The 27,035-nt window shown below is 41.2% G+C and overlaps 2 pseudogenes; both read right to left on the bottom strand.

The window, feature by feature from the left end:
• Nucleotides 1-1,679: 1,679 nt before the first annotated feature.
• LOC113920325 lies at nt 1,680-4,581 on the bottom strand (annotated as a pseudogene).
• A 1,443-nt stretch (nt 4,582-6,024) lies between these two features.
• LOC113923836 lies at nt 6,025-6,425 on the bottom strand (annotated as a pseudogene).
• Nucleotides 6,426-27,035: the final 20,610 nt, after the last annotated feature.

The raw sequence follows: 27,035 nt of genomic DNA, 5'->3' as shown, positions 1-27,035 counted from the left end.
CCTCATCTCTTCTCACTCCTCCCCATGTTTCCTACCATACCACGCTGCTCCACATTCTCCTGGCATACCTGGAGCTGTCTTCCTGCCTTTCTTGCTAACCCTTACCCAGATTAATCTTCCTGGGATACCCACTCAACTCTTAGGACTCCCTTGGGCATCACTTCCTCTAGGAAGCCTTTCCTCCTCCCTCAACATTGGATCAGATACCTCCTCTGTGACTCCCCGGGCTGCCACACCCCCGCGCTGGAGTACAGGGGCTGTCTCCTTGTGCGCCTCTTTCAGACACCTGGCCTCGTAGAGGGCAGGTTTCATCATTTCATTTCTGTAGCTTCCCAGGGCTTCATAGATGTTTGTTTGTTTTTGAGAGTGAGAACAAGACAAAGAGAGAGAGGGAGAGAGCCTAAGTGCAAGTGAGGAGGGACAGAGGGAGAAGGAGAGAGAGATTCTTAAGCAGGCTCCATGCTCAGTGCAGAGCCTGATGCAGGGTTTGATCTCATGACCCCGAGATAATGACCTGAGCTGAAACCAAGAGTCAGATGCTCAGCTGACTGAGCCACCAGGCACCCCATTAATAAATAGTTTTAAATGAATAAATGAATGAAATATAATTATTTCCTAGAGTCCTCTTGAAAATCTCTGTAGCTACATTCATATTTATCACTTCCGGTGTGTCAATTTTGGGGTCAGGGAAAAAATATAGTTTTTATGTCTATAAAAGGCCTTGGAACACTGAAAAGCTATCTTGTAGGACTTATTTTTTTCTGTGATATATTTTCCTTATATCAGATAATTACTGATTTTCCCTTCTCTGATGCACACTGGAAAGAGTATCTTATGACTATAATTTTTTAGAATGTCTACTAGGGTATATTTCCCTAGTTTTTGGGCTGGGGTTTGAATCAATAGTAGTATCAAAAACCCTTGTAATTAGGTAAATATAACATTTATAATTAATCTCAACCATATGTAATAGAAATCATCAACACAACACTGGCTTAAACAGAGAGATTTATTTCTCCCTCACCTAAAAGAAGTCTGGAAGTTGGTTGGAATCTACATTATAGCAGTGAGAACTTAGGTATAAATTAATAACGTGTAAACCCTCCAGATACCTGTAAATTAAAAGTAATGTTATCAAAGGGTTTTTGTAAAGATCTAATGTGACAAACCCTGGCCTGGCACAAAGTAAATATTCAATAGATACTAGAAAAAAATCACATCTATTACATTATTACTGCTAGTTGTTTCCTCTATCAGTTCCTTTTTTTAGGTTTGCTACTTTCTAGTAGAATTGATAAACTTCCAGAGATTTGTAGAATTTTCTAGACATAGCTGGAAGGCATGCCTGTGCCCCTATTTACTGTAAACATCTGTTTTAAGCATTCTTTTTTTTTTTAAAGATTTTATTTATTTGACAGAGAGAGACAGCGAGAGAGAGAACACAAGCAGGGTAAGTGCGAGAGAGAGAAGCAGGCTCCCCGCTGAGCAGGGAGCCCGATGCGGGGCTCAATCCCAGGACCCTGAGATCATGACCTGAGCTGAAGGCAGATGCTTAATGACCAAGCCACCCAGGTGCCCCTGTTTTAAGCATTTAAGCAGGTTTGCCTGTCAGTGCAACTGACTGCCTTTCTACCCTCACTTACAAGCACAAATGTGCTCTTTCCCCTGGTATTCTAATCTCATTGGAGGCTTTTTATTAATACATTGTTCCTCTGAACACACGGGCACACCATATTGGGAAATTGCAGGAAGGGAGCAAGAAGCATGTACTCATTTTCCCTTGTTTTTCTGAAATCCAGGCTGGTCTAACATAAAACTGCAGGTGAATCCAACCATCCATGTCCACAGGGAGACCTCTCCCATGAACCACACACCACCGGACACTGTAAGTCTCTTGTGGTGATTCCATTGCCTCCATCTTCCTGGCCCTGGCTGCAGTTCTGGTCCAGGAGGCCAATACAGCCTCTGGGCCAAAGTTGTTACCACAATGGTATGAACTTCCTCAAGAACAGTGGTAACTCTTCAGGTCAGATACCCCCTCCTCAGGGTCAGGAGCTACCTCCAGAGGATCAGTCCTCTCAGATCACATCTTTATCTTGGACTTTTCCAGAGATGTTTTCCCCTTGTCCACTTTTGATTTTCTTTACAACCTCGTCTGCATGTTGGCCTTCTTGGCTGTGACAGGCATATTCCTCTGATTTGGGTATTCAGAGAGTCACTTATGTGCTTCTAGTTTCTGTCTCTGGGGCTCAGCTTTAACTGATAGAACCAGGCCCACACAGTGTCTCGGTGAAGCAGGTTGAATGATGGTAGTTTACAGGGTCGTGGAGACATGGGTGTCTTCTTCTGGTTTTAGGCGGTTGTTGCGTTGTGTATTCTCCTGTGGACGGGAAACTTTGTACTCCTCTACTGATCTTTCTTGTTCGGTCCCCTTCATTGAGCTTCTTGATAAGGCTGATGTGCTTGACTCACTCGAGCCTGCTGTTCCTCTCATTTCCACCAACACGCATTTGAATTTGAGAGTCATATATTCTTCCCCTGACTTCTCTGTGGAGTTCCACTCCTTACCTTTTGTGTTCTGCATAGTCTGAAAAGAGTTGATGCAAAGAAAATTCTTCTGACTTCTGGCTCAAGATTGCTCTTTTAGAAGTTTCCTCCCACTTCCTGCCACCCAAAGGCACTCTCGATTCCATCATTCTAAAATGATGTATATTCACTATTAGAAATGCAATAAGTCAGATGTTTCACCCTAGATAAAATAATTTTCAAATCCTTAAGAGTGCTAAAATGAGGACAAAAAGAACAGCTGGACAGGTGCAACAAGCCCTCAAAAGGGAGTTGAACTGTAGGGAACTGGCTTTAAGTGATGTGGGCCTCATTCCCCTAGAATATCTTAGAGTGATAGGAACACAGCTGGCCCTCACATTTTCCCTGAATGATTGAACCTGGCTGGGATAAGGATGTAAATTCGAGTTTGAATTCAGAGCTTCTGCTGACTTTGTAGAACTGGAGCTGCGCCCCAGTCTCCCTCCCTCTGTGTAGCCTAGACTTCACCCAAGGGGACCCAACCCTCAAAGAACATGGTTTATGGAGCCATCCAGACAAGAGTTCAAATTCTGGTTCCCATTTTCTAGCAATGTGATCTTAGACAAGTCACTTAACTTCTTTTAAATTTCCTGATTTATATATGGGGGTTGTTGTGAGCTTTATTAAAGGAGGTAAATACTTAACATAAGGCCTGTTAAAGTAAGTGCTCAATAATTAGTAGCTATTATTATTAGTTTTGTTTTGTGCTAAAAATGCACACTACATCTGTTAATGTTTCTTTCCAAGGGATCTCCACCCTGTTTATAAGCCAGGGATGAATGGGTTGGTTATAATGAGTTAAGTTCACCTTACACAATTGGAAAAACATTGGCTTAACCATGGTACAAGTTAATTTCTCTCTCACTTTAAAGTCAGATCATAGGCTCTGCTCCACAAAATCCCCAGGATCTGGGTTCCTAGTCTATTGTGTCATCTCCATTTCCAAGATCACCTCATGGTACAAGATGGTAGCTGTTTTCATTCTAGCCAATAGGAAGGAAATTGAAATGATAAAAGGGTGATGCCAACTGATTCTTCGCCCCCCCCATCCCATTTATTAAAGAAATGGTAAGAAAAGATACAAGCAGGAAAAACACCAGCCATCCTTTCACATCAGGCTGAATGAAGCACAGTGATAGCTTCCCTTTATCCCCCTACCGCCCACCCCAATTCCCATCCATGTCAGTTTAGATTTTGAGGTTGTTTGATTGGGAGTACTAGTGGAGAGGGAGTTAGATGAGCAGTGGAGCCTTGATTCTGGCCTCCTCAAAGTCCCAGGAGAAGGAAGCTGCAGGCCCAGTCAATCAAGCAGAAATTGTATTTGGTGGGTCTTGAAGTGGTTGCCCACCTTCCTGTTTTGTGTTCAAGCTCCCAGGGAAAGGTATGGCAGTAGAGGCAGGTCCAAGCTGCCTAGGTCAGAGCTACTGAAGCACAGTCTGTTCACCAATGCAACATTTCTAGAGAGCAGTGAGCTGATTCTCCAGTGGTGAGCAGGGGACTACGTATGAAATGAGACCTGCAGGCCAATGTATCCCTGAGGAAAAGTCCACATGAACAATTGAAGAAACTAGTAAGAAACAAGGGCCAGAAAGCTGTGGGACAAAAGCACAGCAGGCTTCTGGAGGGCTGGAGATCCTTTCTCTCAAGATCAGGATCATTCCCAGCTGCCGTTATCCATCTCCCACATATAACATTTCACCTTCAGTCAAGAAAGCAGAGGAAAAAGATGGCTCATCTGAACTTGAGCCCCAGCTATGTACTTCAGACTGTAGCTCCGCATCTACCCTTACTTATAACACAGCTCCTGCCCAGAACCATGGTGCCTGAAAACCAAAGTGGTCCTGGAGAAAAAACAGTGTTTAAGGCGGTAACATTCTGTTTGGGTACATTATAGCCATTGGACCCCCCTGGTCTGGGGAAAGCAGCTGGGTTTGTGCTAGGGAGGCTCCCCACTCTAGGAAACGGGACTGAAGTCTTGCTTACAGGGCCATTCATCCTTGGAAAGGAAGCTGGGTTTAGACCCAGGGTCCCAGATGGCCTTGCAAAAGGAGCTGGGTTGATACCCACAGGGCCTGCTGGAGAAGAGCCCAGGGGCCCAGGAGCTGACCTGGGGAAAGTAACCTGACCAGGGCCTAATGGGCCAGTGGACCTTGGGAAGGCAGCGGGACTTGTACCCTACAAGCCACTGGCCCTTGGGAAGTTAGTTGGGTTGGGGCCTGGTGGCCCAGAGGTTCTTGGGAAAATTGCTGGACTTGAGCCCTGGATGCCAGCGGACCTCTGGAAGGTAGATGGATTTGAAGCCAATGTGCCAGAGGACTGAGGGAAGGCAGCTGGATTCAGGCACCCTGAACCTGTCCCCCTTGGAAAGGGATTAGCATTTACCCCCATGGGCCCAGCTGGCCTTGAAAAATGAGCTGAATTAGGACCTATGGGGCCAGGAGCCCTGGACATGGATGGATTTGGCCCTGGAAGGCCAATTCCCCAAGAGCCAGGACCCGAGTTTGGGCCTATGGGGCCAGATACTCTTGCCACAGAGGATGGGCTTGTGCCCATGTTTCCAGAAGCCTGTGAGAAAGCAGCTGAATTTGCTCCTGAAAGACCTGCTGCTCTTAGAATGGGGGCAAGATCTAGGCCTTGAGGTCTTAAGACCAGATTCTGTGCCCAGGAGGCCACCCACTCTGGTGTCCACATTAGGGCCTTGGGTTGGGTCCAAGGACTGGGCCCAGGCCACCTGCTCTTGGGCTAGGCCCAAGGCCCAGGCCTATAAATATACCTGACCTCGGGGCAGGGTTTGTACCAATGAAGCCTGACCTCAGATTGGGACTTGGTCCTGGTCCCAGGCCAACGGGGCTAGGATTAGGAGGACCATTCCCAGAAGTCAACAGGACACCTGCTCTCAGGTTGGGCCCAGACTCAGGGCCCATAGGGCCGCCACTTCTGGGGTCAGAACATGTTCCCAGGAGACCACCTGACCTTGAGTTGGACAGAGGACCTGGCCCTGGGAGACCCCCTAACTTTCCGTTAGAGGCCCTGGACCTGGAAGAGCCCCTGCTCCAGGGTTTAGAGATGGATGTGGGTCTGGGCCCAAAAGGCCACTGGGCCTTGGGAAAGAAACTGCACCTGTGCCAGTGGGGTTCATTCCTCTTGGAAAAGAAGCCATGCCTGGGTCACGACCACCAGCAGGGAAAGGTGCTGGATTTGAAGCCAATGAACCTGATGAAGTTGGAAAAGGTGATGGGTTCCTTGGAAATGGGGCCAGATTTCCACCAACAGAACCGGTTGCCATGAGGAAGGGATCAGAATTCATGCCTAGCAGGTGGCCTGTGTTCAAAACAGGACCCCCCCGTGGTCCCAGGGAACCGTGGATTCGTCCTCGAGGTGGCAACAGAGCACGAGTCTAAGGAGTTGGCTGCTCTCTAGGGAAAATCCGGGGTTCTTTCATACTTTCTTGGAGACGTTGGTGATAATGGGCTTGGGGTGAGTTTTGAAAAGGATCTTGTTTTTGATGAGTGCTGTCACCAGGTACTGGGTGCCAGTCTTGCAGCCAAGCTCATCACAGTCCTGCTCCCAGGAGTGTGTTTGACAAGAATGGCAAATTCTCCAGATGGATGATTTTTCCATACAGGATAAGATGCCCCACGATCAGCACAGGGATTCCCTCAGTGGTGTAACGTAGGTCTCCCAGGAGGTTTCCAGCTAATCCAGTGCTGTAGCAAGCCTCGATCTCCCCCTGTAGCTCCATCAGCACCCATTCTGCCAGGCCTCCAGCCCCAGCACTGGAAATAACAATTTGTACCATGAGCTTTCCGTCTTTAAAAAGCAACTGAAAGTAAGCTGCAACGGCGGCTACCGATCGCAGCGGCGAACGGCAAACGGGCAACAACCGAACCTGATGCCAACTGATTCTTAAAGTGAGTTCCCGGAAGAAGCTACGTTAATTTATGTTTACATTTCATTGACCAAAAAGTAGTTACATGGCTTCAAACAGCTCCAAGGGAAAATGTAGTATTTACTCTGGGTAGCCATGTGTCCAGCTAAAATTGCCATTACTATGGAAGGGGAGAAGCCAAATGATAATTTGAAGCCAATTATCATTCTGTGGCACAGAGAGCCACTCTCAGGGGCAGCCAGAGTGGGAAGAATCTTTGGACTCTGATGGCTTTTGATGGCACAGGGGAAAATAATTAATAAAGTGGTTGGTGCTGATAAATTGGATTTGCCTTTGATCTTATCAAGAAAATGTGATCTGGAAGTGCTCTGTCCAATGAGTTAGCCACTAGCCATATGTGACTATCGAGCATTTGAAATGTGGCTCGTCCAGCTGGAGATGTGCTATAATATATACACTGAATTTTGAAGACTTAGTATAAGAATGTAAAAAAACCTCAATTTTTTTTTTACAGTGCCTACATGTTGAAATAATATTTTGCATGTACTGGATGAAATAAAATATTATTGAAATTAATTGCACCAGCTTAGTTTTACTTCTTAAATTTAACAGTATGTACGTGGCTTGCATTATTTTTCCACTGTCCCAAATCTAAAAGAGCCTGTCTCCTCAGGCAGGAGATTCTATATTAATACAGAGAGGGATCACATGATTAAATAAATGACTAAATGAATGATAAATTCTCTAACATGGGACTCAGAGAGCAAGATTCTGGTACCATACCCGGAACTGTTGTCCAAAGGAGGTGGTTCTGTGTTCCTTGCCCTTGACAGGCTTGTCCCCACAAGGGACAGATGATAATGTCACCAGTCCCTAAGAGCAGCCGAGTCAACTTCACCTCATGTTATGGCTCTACTTCAGTGACCCACTCTACAATTCCATTTTCAGGTTATCCCTAGCTTTTCTATGAATATTTCCACACAGTGAGAAACTATTAAGCCAAGTGATCTGCTTGGATGAAATGACATTTCTGAACTTCAACTTTAAAAGATGGAATGCTAATAATGAGAAAATGTATTTGCCATCAGAGAGTCTTGGCATTTTTTCCCTTCTTCCTGTCAAAGATCCCTAATTATCTAGGGCATTGGTACTTAAAGTATGGTCTGTGGACCAGCAGCATCAGTATGACCTGGGAGCTTGTTAGAAATACAAATTCTCTGGCCTCACCCCAGACCTAATGAATCAGAAACTGGGGGTACATCCCAGCACTCGGTGTTTTAACAAGCCTTCCAAATGATTACTGCTGTTAGCTCAAGTTTGAGACCCATTAGTTTAAAGTGATAGTTTTCTTAAAAAATAGATCACCTCCCTAAGATGTACCTAGTAGTTTTTTTTTTTTTTAAGGCTTACCCTGTTTAATGTAATATGTCATGAAAGGGAAATTATGCAGGAATTATTACCTTTTGGTTATAAATAAATGTGATGTCACATTTCTTGCTGGCTTCTGAGTACAGTTTGGTAAGAAAAAGAGAGCTTTGAGAAATACCTAAAAAATATAAGGTATTGGAGGCTATTTTGGGGTATGATTTTCCTTAGCCTACCTCTTCTTCTTTTTAAAAAGATTTTATTTATTTGACAGAGAGAGAGAGAGTGCACGAGCACAAGCCGAGGGAATGGCAGGCAGAGGGAGAGGGCGAAGCAAGCTTCCTGCTGAGCAAGGAGCCCAATGTGGGGCTCAATACCAGGACCCCGGGTGCATGACCTGAGCTGAAGGCAGATGCTTAACTGACTGAGCCACCCAGGCGCCCCTCTAAGTGACATTCTTTATTTTCTCAGACAGCTGTTCTCACTTCCCCACTTTTGATCATGTGAACAGTTTTATCCTGTAAAGTCTTTCCCCACTCCTAACCCCTTAATAAGTCTGTGCTTGACTCTGCAGATATCCAAACCCAGTTTTTCCAAGGCACTGGGTCTACAATTCCACTCTTGAAATATGATGCATGATGACAGTTGCAGCTAGCAGCAGTAGGAAGAATGTAGGGCACCATCCATCACTAAACTTGGGAACCTGCAGAGATGCCAGGCACACAGACGGTGGGCCAACCACTTTGCTTGCTGAGCAGTAACCCCTCAACTCCACTCCAGGGGACTGGCATTTGCCCCAGAAACTCTGAGTACTCTTGCCTTTCTTGAACTGCTGATGCAGTCATAGCTCAGACTCCAGCACTCCTGTCAGCAGATCGTACCTTTTGGGGTAGGGATTAGGTGGGGTTGGGGTGGGAATATTACTGGATCTGAAAACTGATGCCTTGCCCTTTCCAGCTCTTGCACAGGCAGGCATCAACAATGTGTATGGAGTTTTATAGTTTCCAAGACACTTTCAGATTTCATCATTTATGAAGCAACTTCACCTCCCTGAGAGGGGAGCAAGGAGTTACCATCATCAGTTTTATAGATGAGGTAACAGTTCTGGAAGGTTGCCATCTTTTCCTGGGTACCTCAAACAAGAAAAGGCAAAGCTGAGCTTACAGCAAGGCTTTATGTAAACCTGACCTTTGGTTTACCAACTCTTCCTTGCTAAATGGTTAGAATCTCACCCTAAAAATCCCCAAGTGGCATCTTAATGGTTTTGTTCTATGAAGATTTGACACAATGAATGCATTTATGGAAAACACATTTGTATTCAGATTACAAGTGGCCATCACATCCATTACTTTATCTAGTTTCTATAACAACCTTACGTAGATGCTTTTGTTATTCTTGGTTTACAGCTGACAAAAAACTCAGGCTGGAGTAGGATGGGTAGCTTGCTCTACTCACAACAGAACCTCTGCCCACCACATTCAGCTAACTCCTCTCTGCTATAAATTCTAAACTGCAAAGAAAGGAGATGAATGCAGTAAGGCAGGTATCTCAAACCATTTCTATTTTTTATTTTTTTTTTAAAGATTTTTATTTATTTGTGAGAGAGAGAGAGCACAAGCAGGGGAAGGGGCAGAGGAAGAGGGAGAAGCAGATGCCCTACTCAGCAGGGAGCCCAATGCGGGGCTCGACCCCAGGACCCTGGGATCATGAGCTGAGCTGAAGGCAGATGCTTAACCAACTGAGCCACCCAGACACCCCAAACTATTTTTGTTTTAGAAATAACAGATGCGGGTGCCTGGGTGGCTCAGTCGTTAAGCCTCTGCCTTCGGCTCAGGTCATGATCCCAGGGTCCTGGGGTCGAGCCCCGCATTGGGCTCCCTGTTCTCCCTCTCCCCCTGCTTGTGTTCCCTCTCTCGCTGTGTCTCTCTCTGTCAAATAAATAAATAAAATCTTAAAAAAAAAAATAACAAATGCTTGGGAGACTCCCACCTGCTTTCATGAACTCTGTGAAGCTCTAGGGGTGGGAACAAATGCCCCAGGTGATGCTTCTGATTGGCTGAGGCTGGGAAACACTGCATCAGGGGAAAGATACATGCAGAGTACTACAATTTGTTTCCTTTAAACGCCTTGATTTTTTTCATAGGAGGTGTTTCTTTCTGATGGGTGTTTTGGGTGGGCCTTTGGAAAGGAGGTCAGTGAGAGGACTTCACCACTAGATCTTTTATTTTCTTCTTTATGTACAATTTTCTTTTTTTTTTTTAAAGGTTTTATTTATTTAGGGGCGCCAGGGTCCTGGGTTTGAGCCCCGCATCAGGCTCCCTGCTCTGCGGGAAGCCTGCTTCTCCCTCTCCCACTCCCCCTGCTTGTGTTCCCTCTCTCAAATAAATAAAATCTTAAAAAAAAAGAAAAGACCCTGGGATCACGACCCAAGCCGAAGGCAGACGCTTAATGACTAAGCCACCCAGGTGCCCCTTTATGCACAATTTCTATCCATCTAAGGTTTGGCTTCCCTGGATAGCAACCGCGACTGTAATTAAATTTCATCTGGTGAAATACTGACCTGGTTCAGATAATTTTAGATTCAAGTTTCATACTCTAACGGATAGCTACCTCTTCCATCTTGCAATTCTGTGTAGTTCTGAGTTACAATTCTTCTGGAAATAGACATCAGTTGTTAAATTGATTCTTAAATATTCCCTGTCAAGGTTTTCCACTGTCGAAAGACTCTAGAACCTTCAACCAGCATCAGCATCACCTGGGAGCTTGTTAGAAATACCAAGCTCAGATTCTGCCTCAGGTGTACTGAATCAGAATCTGCATCCAGCAAGATGTCCCAGTGATTCATTTGTACATTAACATTTGAGAAGCCCTGGTTTAGGACACCTTTCCTTTCAGTAATAGTTACAACGTATTAGGTACCCACTATCTCTCAGGGGAGGTATTTTACACTTTTAAAATCTGGTCCTCACAATGACCCTAGAGGGAAAGAATTATTATCCTCATCCTATGAAGGAGGAAACTGGTTCTGAGAGATTTAACCACTTGCCCACTTAGTAGGTAATGAATGAGGTGGAATTAAAGCAGGTCTACTCTTTCTTAGAACACTTGGCTTAAACCTTTTTCTTCCTTCCCTTCCTTAAGCTCTCCACTCAACTGAGTTTCCCCCACCCATCTCACATTTGATGCAATTGATGAACCAATATTGATATATTATTAGTAACTAAAATCCAGTTTGCATTACAGTCCACTCTTTGTGTTGTACATTCTATACGTTTTGCCAAATGATAATGTAATTCACTGCCCTAAAAATCCCGTGTTACAATTATTCATCCCTCCCCCTCCCCTCCCAACCCTTGGCAACTGCTATCTTTTTATTCTCTTCATAGTTTCGCCTTTCTTTTATAATAAAAAAATGATTCTTGTACCTGGGAAACAAGTAAATAACCAAAGGATGTTGGTTGGCATTTTGTCCATCTAATTCTTCATTGTTGGGTGCCTGGGTGGCTCAGTTGGTTGAGCATCTGCCTTCGGCTCAGATCATGATCCCAGGGTCCTGGGATCAAGTCCCACATCAGGCTCCCTGCTCAGCGGAGAACCTGCTTCTCCCTCTCCCTCTGCCTGCCTCTCTTTCTGGCAAATAAATAAATTAAAAAAAAAATCTTAAAAAAAAATAATTCTTCATTGTGTCTCCTAAATCCAGAATAGTGATAATAATGGGAATAACTAGGGGAAACCTCTTTACATTCTGATTTAAATCCTTCCATATATGTGATTATATATGTACGTATGGTTACATATATACTTATATGTACAGTCTCCTATGTTTGAAAGGATAATTCATTTATGTGAAGATTTATTAAATGTTTAATATGCTCCAGACATCCCACAAGGCACTTCATAGATCTTTTAATCTTTATCACACAAAAGATTGTGTGATAAAGGCGGTTCCTAACTTGCTGTAGGGATTTATAATCCAATAACAATGATATTTAATAATGGATATTTGTTGTTTGCAAAACAGTTTTTTTCACATGAGCGATCTTACCTTCAAAATAATCTTTTGAATTATTATTGGCTTTATTTTGCTGTGAGTTTAAGAGACTTGTCTTGGAAGCAGATCTAGTTTTTTTCATGCCAAATCCTGCACTACTGCAGTGCTGATTCACACTGAGCTCGTGGCAAACCAGACCTTTTCCCCTACTTGTCTCAGTGTTTAACCCTGTCATCTTCATTCTAAACTTGTGCACTTGTTGCAGTTCAGTAATATATTTTTCTTTCAATAGATATTCAGAAATATTTACTAAGAAGCTACAGTTCTGCTGGGAGCTTTATGTACATGGATGAACAAAAATATTTGGTCTTTGCTCTTGTGGGGCCTACAATCTGTTCAATTTATACCTGTGTTCTTAACTAGGATGCAGTGGAGAAGATTTCTTGAATTCTGTTTCACCATTAAGCTAGCAGATGCATTTTGGCATCATTTGCAAATTTAGGAACCACATTTTATGTTCTGCTCAAGTCTTTGGCAAAGAGTTGTCAAGCCCTTTATTTTCTTTCTTGATGGATTTAAAAAGGAAAGCTAAAGATGGAGGACTGTCTTTGGGTAAGGTTGTTTGGTAAGATACGTAGCTAACATTTTTTCATCTTCCCTAAGGATATCATGAAAGACTTCATCAGATGATTTACAGAACCTAAACATCACTCTGTATCAGTATTCCCTGATTTCTAATGATTAAGTGCAGGGACTCTGGAGCTTGGATGCCTTGGGTTCAAATTCTGGCGCTACTACTTATTAGCTGTGTGATCTTGGGCATATTACTTGATCTCTCTGTACCATAGTTTCCTACGTTTATAAGTACATTCATAAGTTCAAAGCATATTAATAAATAATAAATTGATAAATTTCAGCAAATCTGAAAGTCTAAACAATATGAATGATTTTTCTGGTAAGATATAAATGAGTAAAATTGGTGCAAAAAGAGACAGAAAGCCAAAAATGATAGAAGAAATGAAAAAAGTTATTAAATTCTTCCTTAAGGGAAAAAAACCTGAAATTGGTTTGCAACTGAATCTAATCTTCAAGAAGAGTTAATTCATTATCTTTAATCAGTTAACCAAATTACTTCATACTCTAGAAAGGTCTGGAAAGTTCCTCAATATCATGAAACAAGCATAACTTTAATACTAAAATCTGATAAACACAGCACCAAATGCTTCTGTAGTTCAACTTATGCATATATATGAAAGGTTTCTAGATAAAACTTTAGCATACCCATTTGAAAAATAAGAACAAAGTTGGGGACTCACAGTACCGGATTTTAGATTTACCACCTACCAAGAAAGGGTGATAAAGGCATAAGAATAGTCTTATAGAAGAATGGAATAGAATAGAGACTCCAGAAATAGACCCAAACACATTTATGATCAATTGAATTTTGAAACAGGTGCAAAGGAAATTCAATGGAGAAAGAACAGCCTTTTAAACAAATGGGGCTGAAGCACCTGGAAGCCTATATGTGAAAGCAAAAATAAAAAGAGTAATGACAGTAACAACAACAACAAAACCTTGACCCTTACCTTACAACTTTAAAGATACTAAACTGAAATGCATTATAGACATAAATATAAGAGCTAAAACTATACAACCTCTAGAAGAAAGCATAGAAAAAGAGAGGAAAATCTTTGTAATCTTGGGTTAAGCAAAGATTTCTAAATAGGACATAAAAAACGAACCATAAAAGAAAAAATTAAAATAAAATGCATTGAAAAATTAAAATGTGTTTTGTCAAAATAGATAATTTCTGCCCTTTGAAAGACAATATTAAAGTAGATGATAGGTAGGGCATACACTGGGAGAAAAAAATATTTGCAACATATATATCTAATAATGGACCTGTATCCAGAATATGTCAATAATTCTTACGGTTCAGTGAAAAGTCAAACAGCCCATTGACAATACCAAATACTGGCAAAGATGTAGAGGAACTGGAACTCTGATAGCTTTCTGTGGGGAATGCAAAATAGTGCAGCAACTTTGGGAAAGAGTTTGGCAGTTTTAGAGTGTTAAACATATATTTGTCATATGACCCAGCAATCTCACACATATGCATTTACTCAAGGGAATCAAAGTATTTGTTTACACAAAGGCATACTTAAATTTTTATAGCAAATATATTCATAGTAGTCAAAAACTGGGAACAAAATTCTGAAAGTCCATCGACTGGTGAATGGATAAATAAATTGTGTACACATATAGGATGGAATACTATTCCACAATAACAAAGGAACAAACTACTGATGCATGCAGCAAGATGGATGAATTTCAAAAACATTATGTAGAGTGATAAAAACATTCACAAAAGCCTAATACTGTATGACTTTATTTATAACATAACATTCTGGAAAAGATGAGACTAGAAGGACAGAAATCAGACCAGTGGTTCCCAGGGATTTGGGGTGGGACAAACTGACTGCAAAAGAGCTTAAAGAAATACTCTGGTGTGATGGAAATGTTTCTATCTTGATTGTGGTAGATGTTACATGCCTGAAAATAGTTGTCAAATTCATCAAATTGTGTACTTCAGGAGGATGAATTTTACTATCTCTAAATTATACCGCAATAAACTGGACTCACAAAATGTAGTAAGTTTGGGCACCTGGGTGGCTCAGTTGGTTAAGCGACTGCCTTCGGCACAGGTCATGATCCTGGAGTCCCGGGATTGAGTCCCGCATCGGGCTCCCTGCTTAGCGGGGAGTCTGCTTCTCCCTCTGACCCTCTTCCCTCTCGTGCTCTCTATCTCTTATTCTCTCTCTCTCAAATAAATAAATAAAATCTTTAAAAAAAATGTAGTAAGTTTAGTAATGGTGTTGAAAGATTAATAGACCCTAAGTAAGTATGTTTTAGGAATGCCAGAAAGGTTTGCCATTAGGAAATCCAACAATATAATTCCCTACAGCAACAAATTAAGGAAAAAATATGAAGTCATCAGTAAATGCCAAGAAAGGTTTTGATACAATCAGCAGTCATTTCTAATTAAAACTTTAATTAAAATATTGAGTGTACAAAAGAAACTCTTAACAAAAATATATCAGGAAACACATATAAGAATATTCATAACAGAAAGCTGGAAACAACCCAAATGTCCATCAACAGGAGAATGAATACATAACTTATGGTTTATTCACATAATGTACTATTATATGGCATTCAAAAGAATGACTCACAGCTACACATAAGAATACGGATGAATCAGCAATAGAATATGGAGGGAAAAATGTAGGTCCCCAAAGGTTACGAAAGAGTAGCATGATCGGTGGGAGTTAAGACAGTGGCATAGAAGGACCCTAGGCTAGCCTCTCTCGTCCCTCCAAAACAACTAGATAACTATCAGATCATTCTGAATATCCAAGACCTGAGGACCGACAGAACAAACTGCACAACTAGAGGGAAAGAAGAGCCACATTGAGCAAGGTAGGAAGTGTGGAGATGTGGTTTGGGGGTGAAATGGATCACGGGTGCTATGGAGGGAAGGGAGCCTTGGTCATGGAGAAAGGTGAGAGACAGAGAAAGAGAGAGAGGAACACACAGGGGAACGCACAAGGAGAACACTTTCTCAAAACCATTGGCTGGGAAAAAGAGAGGGACTGATTTTCGTGGGTCTTTGTAACCGGTGGGGCTTAAAGACTGGAGTTTTAAAGGTCGGCAGGCTTGGTTGGGATAGAGCCCTGAGGCCACTGCCCTACCCCTGGAGAGAAGGCAGGCAAGCAACCAGGGTCAGATGGCATGGAGGCAGAGATCTGAGGATTACCTGGGGTACATGAGGGAGATTGTTCACTCTTCTTGGAGCACATCTGTGAGAGGTGGTGTTTGCAGAGATGCCTCTCTGGGGACAAAAGAGCCAGGTGGCACCATTGGCCCCCCGCCCCTCAGCATAGATGTAGAACTCCTTGCTGAGGGTGGCTCACCCCAACACTGGTTGCCTAGGCTGCTTTCTGCAAGTCCCATGCCCCTGCACTCTGGTATGACTGCCCTTATTGGTCAAACCCGCATTAGTCCCAGTGCAGGGAGACCCTCCCTAAGAAGACCAGCACAGGCCCCTGCCCATACCATGTCCCTAAAGTTTGGAGTTTTAAAAGTCAGCAGGCTTGGCTGGAACAGAGCCCTAAGTACACTGCCCTGCTCCTGGAGAGAAGGCAAGCAAACAACCCGGAGATACACAGAGTGAAAACAGCGGTCTGAAAAACACCTGGGATGCACAGGGGGGCAGATTATTTGCTCTTCTGGGAGTGCTTCCCTGAGAGCAGCAAGCACGGAGTCCGCTCTCTGTGGACAAAGGAGCTGGCTGGAGCCATTTCCCTCCCTGGCCCCTCAACATAAACCAACTTCAGTGAACAGCACAGCGTCAACACTGGCTGCCTAACCTGCTTACACCAGGCCCCCTGCGCTCTGCCAGTACTGCCCTTTTTGGGCAAGTATGTCTCAGTCCCAGTGCAATGGGATCCTTCCCCAGAAACCCAGCAGAAACCCATACATGAACATCTCCCAACCAGAGAGTTCTGCAAGGCTTCAGTTCTAGTGGAAGTAGCATCAGGTCTTATTTAACAAGTAGACCAGAGCAGACCTAGTTAAAACTCGCCACACTCTGGCCAAGGTCCAAGCACTACCCACTGCAGGCAAGGAGAGTCTCTGGAGATGACTGGCCTGAAGGACAGAACAGCCAAAACACAGCAGCAGAGTGCATGCAGCACACACCAGAGATACTCCTTAAAGTGCCAGGTCCTGGACACTATATGACCTCATCATTAAGCCATTACTCTCAGGAGCAGGAAACATAACAGGCTTTTCTAACACACAGAAAGAGACAGACACCTAGACAAATGCCAAGATGGAGGAATTCATCCCAAATGAAATAACAAGAAAAGGTAATGGCCAGGGATATAATCAAAACAGATATAGGTGACATGCCTGAAGAATTTAAAGCAACAACCCTAAGGATACTCATTGGGCTTGAGAAAAGTATGGAAGACTTTAGAGAGGCCCTTACCACAGAGGAAAAATGAGTTAAAAAATAGAAATGAAAAATACAATAACTGATTTTAAAATAGAGTGGATGTCCACATCCTTGCCAATATTTGTTGTTTCCTGACTTGTTAATTTTAGCCATTCTGACTGGTGTGAGATGGTATCTCATTGTGGTTTTGATTTGTATTTCCCCGATGCCAAGTGATGTGGAGCATTTTTTTCATGTGTCTGTTAGCGATTTGTATGTCTTCTCTGGAGAAATGTCTGTTCATGTCTTCTGCCCATTTCTTGACTGGATTTTTTGCTTTATTGGATGTTGAGTTTGATAAGTTCTTTATCGATCTTGGATACTAGCCTTTATCTGATATGTCATTTGCAAATATCTTCTCCCATTCCATAGATTGCCTTTTAGTTTTGTTGACTATTTCCTTTGTTGTGCAAAAGCTTTTTATCTTGATGAAGTCCCAATAGTTCATTTTTGCTTTTGTTTCCCCTCCCTTTGGAGACATGTCTAGGAAGAAGTTGCTGTGGCTGAGGTTGAAGAGGTTGCTGCCTGTGTTCTCCTCTAGGATTTTGATGGATTCCTGCCTCACATTTTGGTATTTCATCCATTTTCAATTTATCTTTGTGTATGGTGTAAGAAAATGGTCTAGTTTCATTCTTCTACATGTGGCTGTCCAAATTATTGATGGATGGATGAATGGCTAAAAAAAGATGTGGTGTATATATACAATGAAATATTACTCAGCCATCAGAAAGGATGAAATCTTACCATTTACATCGATGTGGATGGAACTGGAGGGTATTATGCTGAGCAAAATAAGTCAATCAGAGAAAGACAATTATCATATGGTTTTACTCATATGAGGAATATAAGAAACAGCACAGAAGATCATAGGGGAAGGGAGGGAAACACGGGATGGGAAGAAATCAGACAGGGAGACAAACCATGAGGGACTCTTAACTATGGGAAAGAAACTGAGGTTTGCTGGAGGGGAGGTAGGTGGGGGGATGGGTAACTGGGTGACAGGCATTAAGGAGGGCACGTAATGTGATGAGCACTGGATATTATATGCAATTGATGATGAATTACTGAACTCTACATCTGAAACTAATGATATTCTATATGTTGGCTAACTGAATTTAAATAAATAAGAAAAGAAACAGAGTGGATGTAATGAACACAAGGATGGAAGAAGCAGGGGAGTGGATAGGTGATACAGAAGATAAAATAATGGAAAATAAGCTGAATAAAAGAGAGAAAGAAGAATTATGCAACATGAGAATAGACTTAGGGAACTCAGTGACTTAATCAAACATAACATTCATATCATAGGATATCCCATAATAACATTCATATCATAGGAGTCCCAGAAGAAGAGACAGAAAAGGGGACAGCAAATTTATTTGAGGAAATAATAGCTGAAGACCTCCCTTATCTGGGTAAGGAAACAGACATCCAAATCCAGGAGCACTCTAGAGAACTACCATCAGAATCGACAAAAACAGGTCAACACCAAGACATATTGTAATTAAATTTGCAAAATATAGTGATAAAGAAAAAAATCCTAGAAGCAGAAAGACAAAAGAAGTCCCTAACTTACAAGGGAAGACCCATAAGGCTAGCTGCAGATGTCTCCACAGAAGGAGAATGGCATGATATATTCAATGTGCTGAATGGGAAAAATCTACAGCCAAGAATACTCTATCCAGCAAGGCTATCATTCAGAATAGGAGAGATAAATATTATGAAAAACTATTTGTCAACAAATTGGACAACCTGAAAGAAATGGATAAATTCCTAGAAACATATAAACTACCAAAACTGAAACAGGAAGAAATAGAAAACTTGAATAGACCAATAACCAGCCAAGAAATTGAATCAGTAATCAAAAAACTCCCAACAAACAAAAGTCCAGGGCCAGATGGCTTCACAGCTGAATTCTACCAAACACTTAAAGAAGAGTTAATGCCTATTCTTCTCAAACTATTCCAAAAAATAGAAAAGGAAGGAAAACTTCCAAATTCATTCTATGAGGCCAGCATTACCCTAACCCCAAAACCAAAGACTCCACTAAAAAAGAGAACTACAGGCCAATATCCCTGATGAACATGCAAAAATTCTCAATAAAATACTAGCAAATCTAATCCAACAGTACATTAAAAGAATCATTCACCGAGATCAACTGGGATTTATTCCTGGGCTGTAAGGGTGGTTCAATATTTGCAAATCAATCAACTTGATACACCACATTAATAAAGGAAAGGATATGATCCTTTCAACAGATGGCCAGAAAAATCATCTGATAAAGTACAACATCCATTCATGATAAAACCCGTCAACAAAGTAGGGTTAAAGGGAACATACCTCAGCATAATAAAGGCCCTATATGAAAATCCCATAGCTAATAACATCCTCAGTGGGGAAAAACTGAGAGCTTTTCCTCTGTGGTCAGGAATAAGACAGGGATGTCCACTCTCACCACTATTAGTTAACATAGTACTGGAAGCCCTAGCCACAGCAATCAGACAACACAAAGAAATAAAGGGCATCAAAACGGGCAAGGAAGAAGTCAAACTTTCACTTTTGCAGATGACATACTCTATGTAGAAAAACCCAAAAGACTCCAGCAAAAAAACTGTTAGAACTGATCAACGAATTCAGCAAAGTTATAGGATACAAAATCAACATACAGAAATCTGTTGCATTTCTATACACCAATAATGAAGCAGCAGAAAGAGAAATCAAGGAATCAATCCCATTTACAATTACACCAAAACCAATAAGATACCAAGGAATAAACCTAACCAAAAAGGTAAAAGATTTGTACTCTGAAAACTATAAAACACTGATGAAAGAAATTGAGGAAGACACAAAGAAATGGAAAGACAATCCATGCTCATGGACTGGAAGAACAAATATTATTAAAATGTCTGTACTACCCAAAGCAATCTACACATTTACTGCAATCCCTATCAAAATACCAACAGCATTTTTCCGCAGAGCTAGAACAAACAATCCTAAAATGGGTATGGAACCACAAAAGCCTCTGAATAGCCAAAGTAATCTTGAAAAAGAAAAGCAAAGCTGGAGGCATCACAATTCTGGACTTCATGTTATATTACAAACCTGTAGTGGTCAAGACACTATGCTACTGACACAAAAATAGACACATAGATCAATAGAACAGAATAGAAAACCCAGAAATGAACGCACAACTATATGGTCAATTAATCTTTGACAAAGCAGGAAAGAATATCTAATGGAAAAAAGTCTCTTCAACAAATGGTTTTGGGAAAACTGGACAGCAACACTCAAAAGAATGAAACTGAACCACTTTCTTATACCATACGCAAAAAGTAAATTCAAAATCTATTAAAGACCTAAATGTGAGACAGGAAACCATTAAAATCCTAGAAGAGAACACAGGCACTAACCTCTTTGACGTTGACCATAGCAACTTCTTATGAGATATGTCTCCTGAGGCAAGGGAAACAAAAGCAAAAATAAACTATTGGGACTTAATCAAAATAAAAAGCTTCTGCACAGCAAAGGAAACAATCAACAAAACTAAAAGTCAACCTATGGAATGGGAGAAGATATTTGCAAATGACATATTTGATAAAGGGTTAGTATTCAAAATATATAAAGAACACTTAACACCCAAAAAACAAATAATCCAGTTAAAAAATGGGCAAAAGACACAAATATACATTTTCCCTACAGATGGCCAACAGACACATGAAAAGATGGTCAACATCACTCATCATCAGGGAAATATAAATCAAACCCACAGTGAGATATCACCCCACACCAGTCAGAATGGCTAAAATTAACAACACAGAAAACAACAGGTGTTGGCAGGGATGTGGAAGAAGGGGGAACCCTCTTATGCTATTGGGAGTGCAAACTGGTACAGCCACTCTGGAAAACAGTATGGAGGTTCCTCAAAAAGCTAAAAATAGAACTACTCAATGACCTAGCAATTGTACTATTAGGTATTTACCCAAAGGACACAAAAATACTGATTTGAAGGGACACATGCACCCCAATGTTTATAACAGCATTATCAACAATAGCCAAATTATGGAAAGCCGAAATGTTCATCAGATGATGAATGGATAAAGAAGATGTGGTGTGTGTGTGTGTATATATATATATATATATACAATGCAATATTACTCAGCCATCAAAAAGAATGAAATCTTGCCATTTGTGATGATGTGGATGGAGCTAGAGAGTATTATGCTAAGTGAAATAAATCAGTCAGAGAAAGACAAATACCACATGATTTTACTCATATGTGGAGTTTTAGAGACAAATGAACATTGGGGGGGAAAAGAGCGGCAAACCAAGAAACAGACTCTTGACTGCAGAGAACAGACCGATGGTCACCAGAGGGGAGGTGGGTTAAATAGGTGATGGGGATTAAGGAGTGCACTTGTGATGAGCACTGAGTGTTGTATGTTAGTGAATCACTAAATTCTACACCTGAAACTAATATCATACTGTATGTTAGCTAACTGGAATTTAAATAAAAACTTGGAAAGAAAAAAAAAAACAACTAGAAGGACTTTTGTTTCTGGCCATCAAGGATTTACTCATCTACCTTAAATGGACCAAAAATGTATTTAGACATTAGCAACAGGTATCACAGGACTATGATCCTTCAGAAAAGAAGACAAATGAGGCAACCCTATGAGTGCCCTGGTTTTCTGCCTGGAGGCACATTCTGGATCACAGAGCAGGAGGAATCTCAAACAGAACATAGGGGACTCACAGAGTTGTGGAGACAGAAACTGCAATTCAAGGGTTCTAACATGGCTAGAAATTGTAGGACAGAGTTCTAAAGAGAAGGGAGCTAGAAAAAGGCTTCCAGAAATCTGCATGGTGGATCTTTGAATTTTTGCTAAGAAGATTCAAATATGTAGAATGAAACCCTATGAGGTATGGGCAAATAGTGACGGGAGAGCTGTGATCTGAAAGGTCCCAGAGCTCAAACAGGACAGGGATCACTGAGTTCCCACAGGCCAGAGTGGAGAGTTTTGTTGATTGGGGCATTTAGTAGAGACTGGAGAATGGCCATGGCTTAGTAACGGGGTTAAATTAACAACAGAGTAAAGTCTACTACAAACCTGCTCTAATAAATTTGAAAAACAATCAAGTTGAACTGTAAGTAAATTATCTGTTTACTAAGCCTAACACTTTTTAAAGGAAGACAGTGAAATCCAGTCACTTGACAACCTAAAATTACAATATCTAGTGTCCAGTAAAAAACAACGAGACATGCCAAGAAGAAGGAAAACAGAATCTATAACCAGGAAAAAAAAGTCAGCCAATAGCAATAGACCAGAGATGATAGGGATAATGGAATCAGCAGACAAGGATATTAAAACAGCTAATATGACTACATTCAAGTATTTAAAGGAAAACATGAAGACAGTGAGAAGACAAATTGAAGTGATACATAAAAGAACCAAATGGAACTTCTAAAGATGAAAAATATGATATGTGAAATGAAAAATCACTAGATGGGATTAACAGCGTGTTAAATACTAAAGAAACATTATAGGCTTTATAATACATGTAGAAGTAAAATGTATGACAACATTAGCATAAAGATTGGGAGAGGGAAATAAAAAGACGTTGTTGAAATATTCTTATATCATATAGGAAGTGGTTAACATTATTTGAAAGTATATTGCAGGGATGCCTGGGTGGCTCAGTTGGTTGAGCGCCCACTCTTGGCTTCAGGTTAGGTCATGATCTCAGGGTCGAGGGATCGAGCCTTGACTGGGGTCCATGCTCAGTGTGGAGTTTGCTGGAAGTTCCCTCCCCCCCTGCTCCTCCCCCTGCTGGTGTTCATGCTCTGTCTCTCAAATAAATAAAATCTTAAAAAAAAAGGTATATTGCAATAAGAGAAAGATGCATATTCTAAACTCCAGAGCAAACCCTAAGAAATAAAAAAAAGTATAAAAAATAAGCCTTTAGTTGAGATAAAATAAAATTCTCAAAAATACTCAATTAATCCCAAGGAAGGCAAAAAAAAAAAAAAAAAGATGCCAAAAAAAGGAATAAAGAACATATTAGACAAATTGAAAACAAAGAGCAAGATAGTAGGTGTAAACCCAACCATATTGATAACTACATTAATGCAAATGACTAAACACTCCAGTTAAAAGGAAATGATTGTCAGGCATGATAAAAGAGCCACAACCAAATATATGCTTTCTGCAAGTAGCCCACATTAAATATGAAAACACAGGTTAAAAGTAAAATGATGGAAAAAGATACACTATGAGAAAAATGAGTGCCAAGAAAGCTTGAGTGGCCATATCAGTATCAATATCAGACAAAGTAGACTTCAGAACAAAAGTATGCTGTTATAAAAGCACAGCAAACTGCATAACTAATGGTACGTAGGGACAAATAGGGTCACCTGCTCTTGTTCTGGTGGGTACGAATAAGGTTACCGATTTCTGCCTCTCAACTACTTTTGTGATTCCCTCTCCTTTCTAGAAGCTTGGAAAATTACAAGGGTGTCTCACGGCATTCACAGGGGTGTCTCACTGGATCACAGTACTATCCAGTTCATACAGCCTGTGTATGGTGTTTGTGTCATGCACACTTGGGCTGTTTTTGTCTGCCCCAGGCCTGCTTCATGCTTTCCTAGAGCTACTGCCTCTCTGCCCTGTTGTACCTGAAAACCATTTCTTCTCTCTCAGCTCAAGTCCTGTTGCCAAGTCCAACACATGAAGCCAGTCTTTTTTTTTTTTTTTGGTGGATTTTCTCCTGAGGGCACCACAATTCCCCTCCCCTGTTGTAATTTGGCCCTGTGGGTCCCTCACACTCATCATCCTACTTACCATGATGTCCACTGTCCATGCCTGCATCTGCCTAAATTCTATTCATTGACACCAATGGACTTCATTTTCTGGGAGCCCCATTTAATTCAGTTGATGAAAGCCACTCACTCAATTTTCATTTAGGTTCCAGCAGAGTCTCTGGTTATAGAAATCTGAACTAAGCACATACCCATGGGCTGTGGCATGAGACCATCTAGACATGAATTCTGCACTTGATCTTAGCCAAAAGGCCAAGAAGTGATTCTAGACATGAATTCCGAATGGCTCAGGAGATTGGTCTCTATTTAAAATTCCCTGAGGTAATTCACAAATGTGTTAAAATATTAAATGTGAACACTTGGTTAACATGCTTCTTATTGATTATATACCTAAAAATAGATGGTCAGAAGGTAAAATTCAGGCTATTAGCTTGAGTCTCTTACAAAATATGGTTGTGAAAACCATTAATGACCAATTTTACTCTTGGAACTGATATCAAACAAGACTTTGGCTGGTCTGTCCATTTGATCTTTTAGCTGAAATGGGAGAGGACACTGGAGGGTAATACTGATCCCTTGCTCATTTAATCTGGACCACCTTAGAATAGGGACATGGGGACACTAGGAGGTGTTGAAGTAAGATGTCTGTCTGTCCCAAGAAGAACTACTCAAGGGCTATGGTCTCCTTTTCAGGTATGCCAACCCCACGGTAGTTGAATTGTGCGCCATGATCTTTTACCTAACCTAGATCTCAAACATATGGTCAAGAAATTGTTCTCTATGAAGTAATTCTGCTTTTTAATTTGGGATTTGACTTAATGGATTTGGTATGTTTTCAAGTCATCATGATAAATACTTGACATGAGGATAAGTGTGAGCTTTATCCATAAAATGGGGTTATTGTAACTCCTGCTCATAGGGTTCTTGTAAGGATTAAATGAGTAATATAGACATGAGTTATGTATATGTGCTCCCTGCTCAAGGCCTTCAAAGGCATTCTATTGTCCACAGTAGAAAGTTCAGGCTTCTTAATGCAGCTTTCAAGGATCCTTGGTGATCTGATTTCACTCCCACTTTCCTCTCTTAACTGAACTACTTAATAGAAACACATACATTTCTCCACCTCTGTGCCTTTATTCCCTTTGGTCCCTCTTCCTGAAATATCCTCCTTCCCATCTTTGTCAAGTCCTACCATTCCTTCATGACCTGATTCACACACTTCAGAAAGGCTCCTCCCATCACCTAAGCTGAAGGGAGCTATTTTCCCTCCATACTCTCGGATCATTCTATCTGGATCACTCTTAACAGCAACTCCTACTTTACACTTCTGAGTTTACTAATTTATGTACATATCTCATCTCCATGAAATTCTAAAGGGCAGGATCTGAACATACTTCATTTTGAATATCCAGTCATACCTGGCCCTTGGTCCTGCTCAGAACAGGGATTAAATAAGTGTTTTATGAATGAATGGGTTAAAGACAGTTTGTACTTGGAGTGGTGCCTGAAGTTTGGGTGTTCACGAGAATCAGCTTATGTATTTATTTCCAATGTTTAGGATTGTTTTTCTTTGTGTACTGCTAATCGACTAAGGAATGGGAGATTACTCTCCTGATCAAGGGTATTTGATCGGAAATTGGATCAGAATATCTCACAGATCCCACCTAACTTTAGGAAACTATGAGTCTATTGTCTGGAGAGATTCCAAGATGACAGCCCTCACTCATCTTTGTAGGTATTTCAGGGATAGGAGCCTACATGAATGTGGGTAGAACTAAATCACTGCAGCTGATAGATTAATTTGTGCCACTCCAGAATTAACAATCTAGTGGATGGAATCCTTAGATCTTTCCTTACCCAATTTTCCAAAGTGTATTTGAATTTCTGGATAATAGAATAACAGAATTTTATTTATTTATTTATTTATTTTTAAAGATTTTATTTATTTATTTGAGAGAGAGAGAGAGAATGAGAGATAGAAAGCACGAGAGGGAAGAGGGTCAGAGGGAGAAGCAGACTGAAGCCCGATGTGGGACTCGATCCTGGGACTCCAGGATCATGACCTGAGCCGAAGGCAGTCGCTTAACCAACTGAGCCACCCAGGCGCCCTAGAATAACAGAATTTTAGCACTGGAAAGAAAGTCTCTTGCCACTGAGGCCATTCTCCCATATAAAGGCATACTGCCTTTAGCATCTCTGACACACCTTCTAGGCTTTGCCTGAGCATGTCCAATGAGGAAACTCTCATTAGTTTTCTGGTCTACTGTTGGATAACCCAGCTGTCAGAAAGGTTTCCCTTATATTAAACTATAATGATAAAGTCACTATTGTCCTATTTCAGCTTTGGAACAACAGAAAAGTCTGTTCTCTCTTCCATATGTAAACTTAACAGATTTTAAAAAATGTATCTTGTGTATTCTCTGTCTTCCCAGGTCAAACTCCTTTAGCTCCTTAGGCAGATGTGGGACAATCTTCTTGTCCTCTCTTAAATTTTCTGTTTGGCAATGACCCTCCTAAAATGTAGTGAGTGGAATACACTAACTTCCGTACTTAATTATAACTACCATTTACCACTCAGTCACCTAACTATAGCTGCTTTGCTTACATGTTTCATCTAATTTAACTGTCTTCTCCATAGTCCCATGTAGATAGTTCTTAACGACTGTTATTTTATAGATAAGGAGGTTGTAGCTCAAATAAGTTAAGCCATTAATGGATTCAGCATTAAGAGTGGTAGACAACAGAGCTGAATGTGATGGCTTGCAAAGCTCATAGTCCTCCAACACTATAATTATTACTACCCAACAAGCCAGTTATAATAAACAGAAACCTAATTCCTTTCTTTCTGCTCTGCAGTGTACATAGTCACTGTTTTTAAGTCAAATGTGATCCAGAAAGTCTGGTGGCTGATAGATAACTGGCAGTACCCTGGCTGAAGGGTCCAGCGTTGTGTTCTGGACTAATGCCAACAAATACTCCGTCATTCCCCAGCACTGCCTGAGTTCCTCGTTGGTATTCTGTAAGCATTCTGGTGTTCATTTGTTAAATATTTTTACAAGGGCTTGCTTGGAGTGAGGAACTGTTAGGAAATGGTGGAACTATGGGTAGGTGCTTTGGGGGAATTGACAGTGAATCAGACCTGGGTTGCCCTAATAGTTCATTATAAAAAAGATGACACATGCTAACCAATAATAAATGAAGCAGAGGGTGGTGAAAGTATTATGGTGCCTCAAATTTCAGAGAATGGAGGAACAATTTTCAAGAGTGTGGGGAATCTGGCAAACTTTTGTGGAGAAAGTTGCATTTGAGCAAGTTTCTTATTTCCTGT

The sequence above is a fragment of the Zalophus californianus genome, chromosome 15 (genome assembly GCF_009762305.2).
Source record: "Zalophus californianus isolate mZalCal1 chromosome 15, mZalCal1.pri.v2, whole genome shotgun sequence".
In the NCBI taxonomy this organism is placed as follows: domain Eukaryota; kingdom Metazoa; phylum Chordata; class Mammalia; order Carnivora; family Otariidae; genus Zalophus; species Zalophus californianus.
The sequence above is the reverse complement of the archived record's forward strand: the minus strand, read 5'-3'. Positions and strand labels throughout refer to the sequence as shown.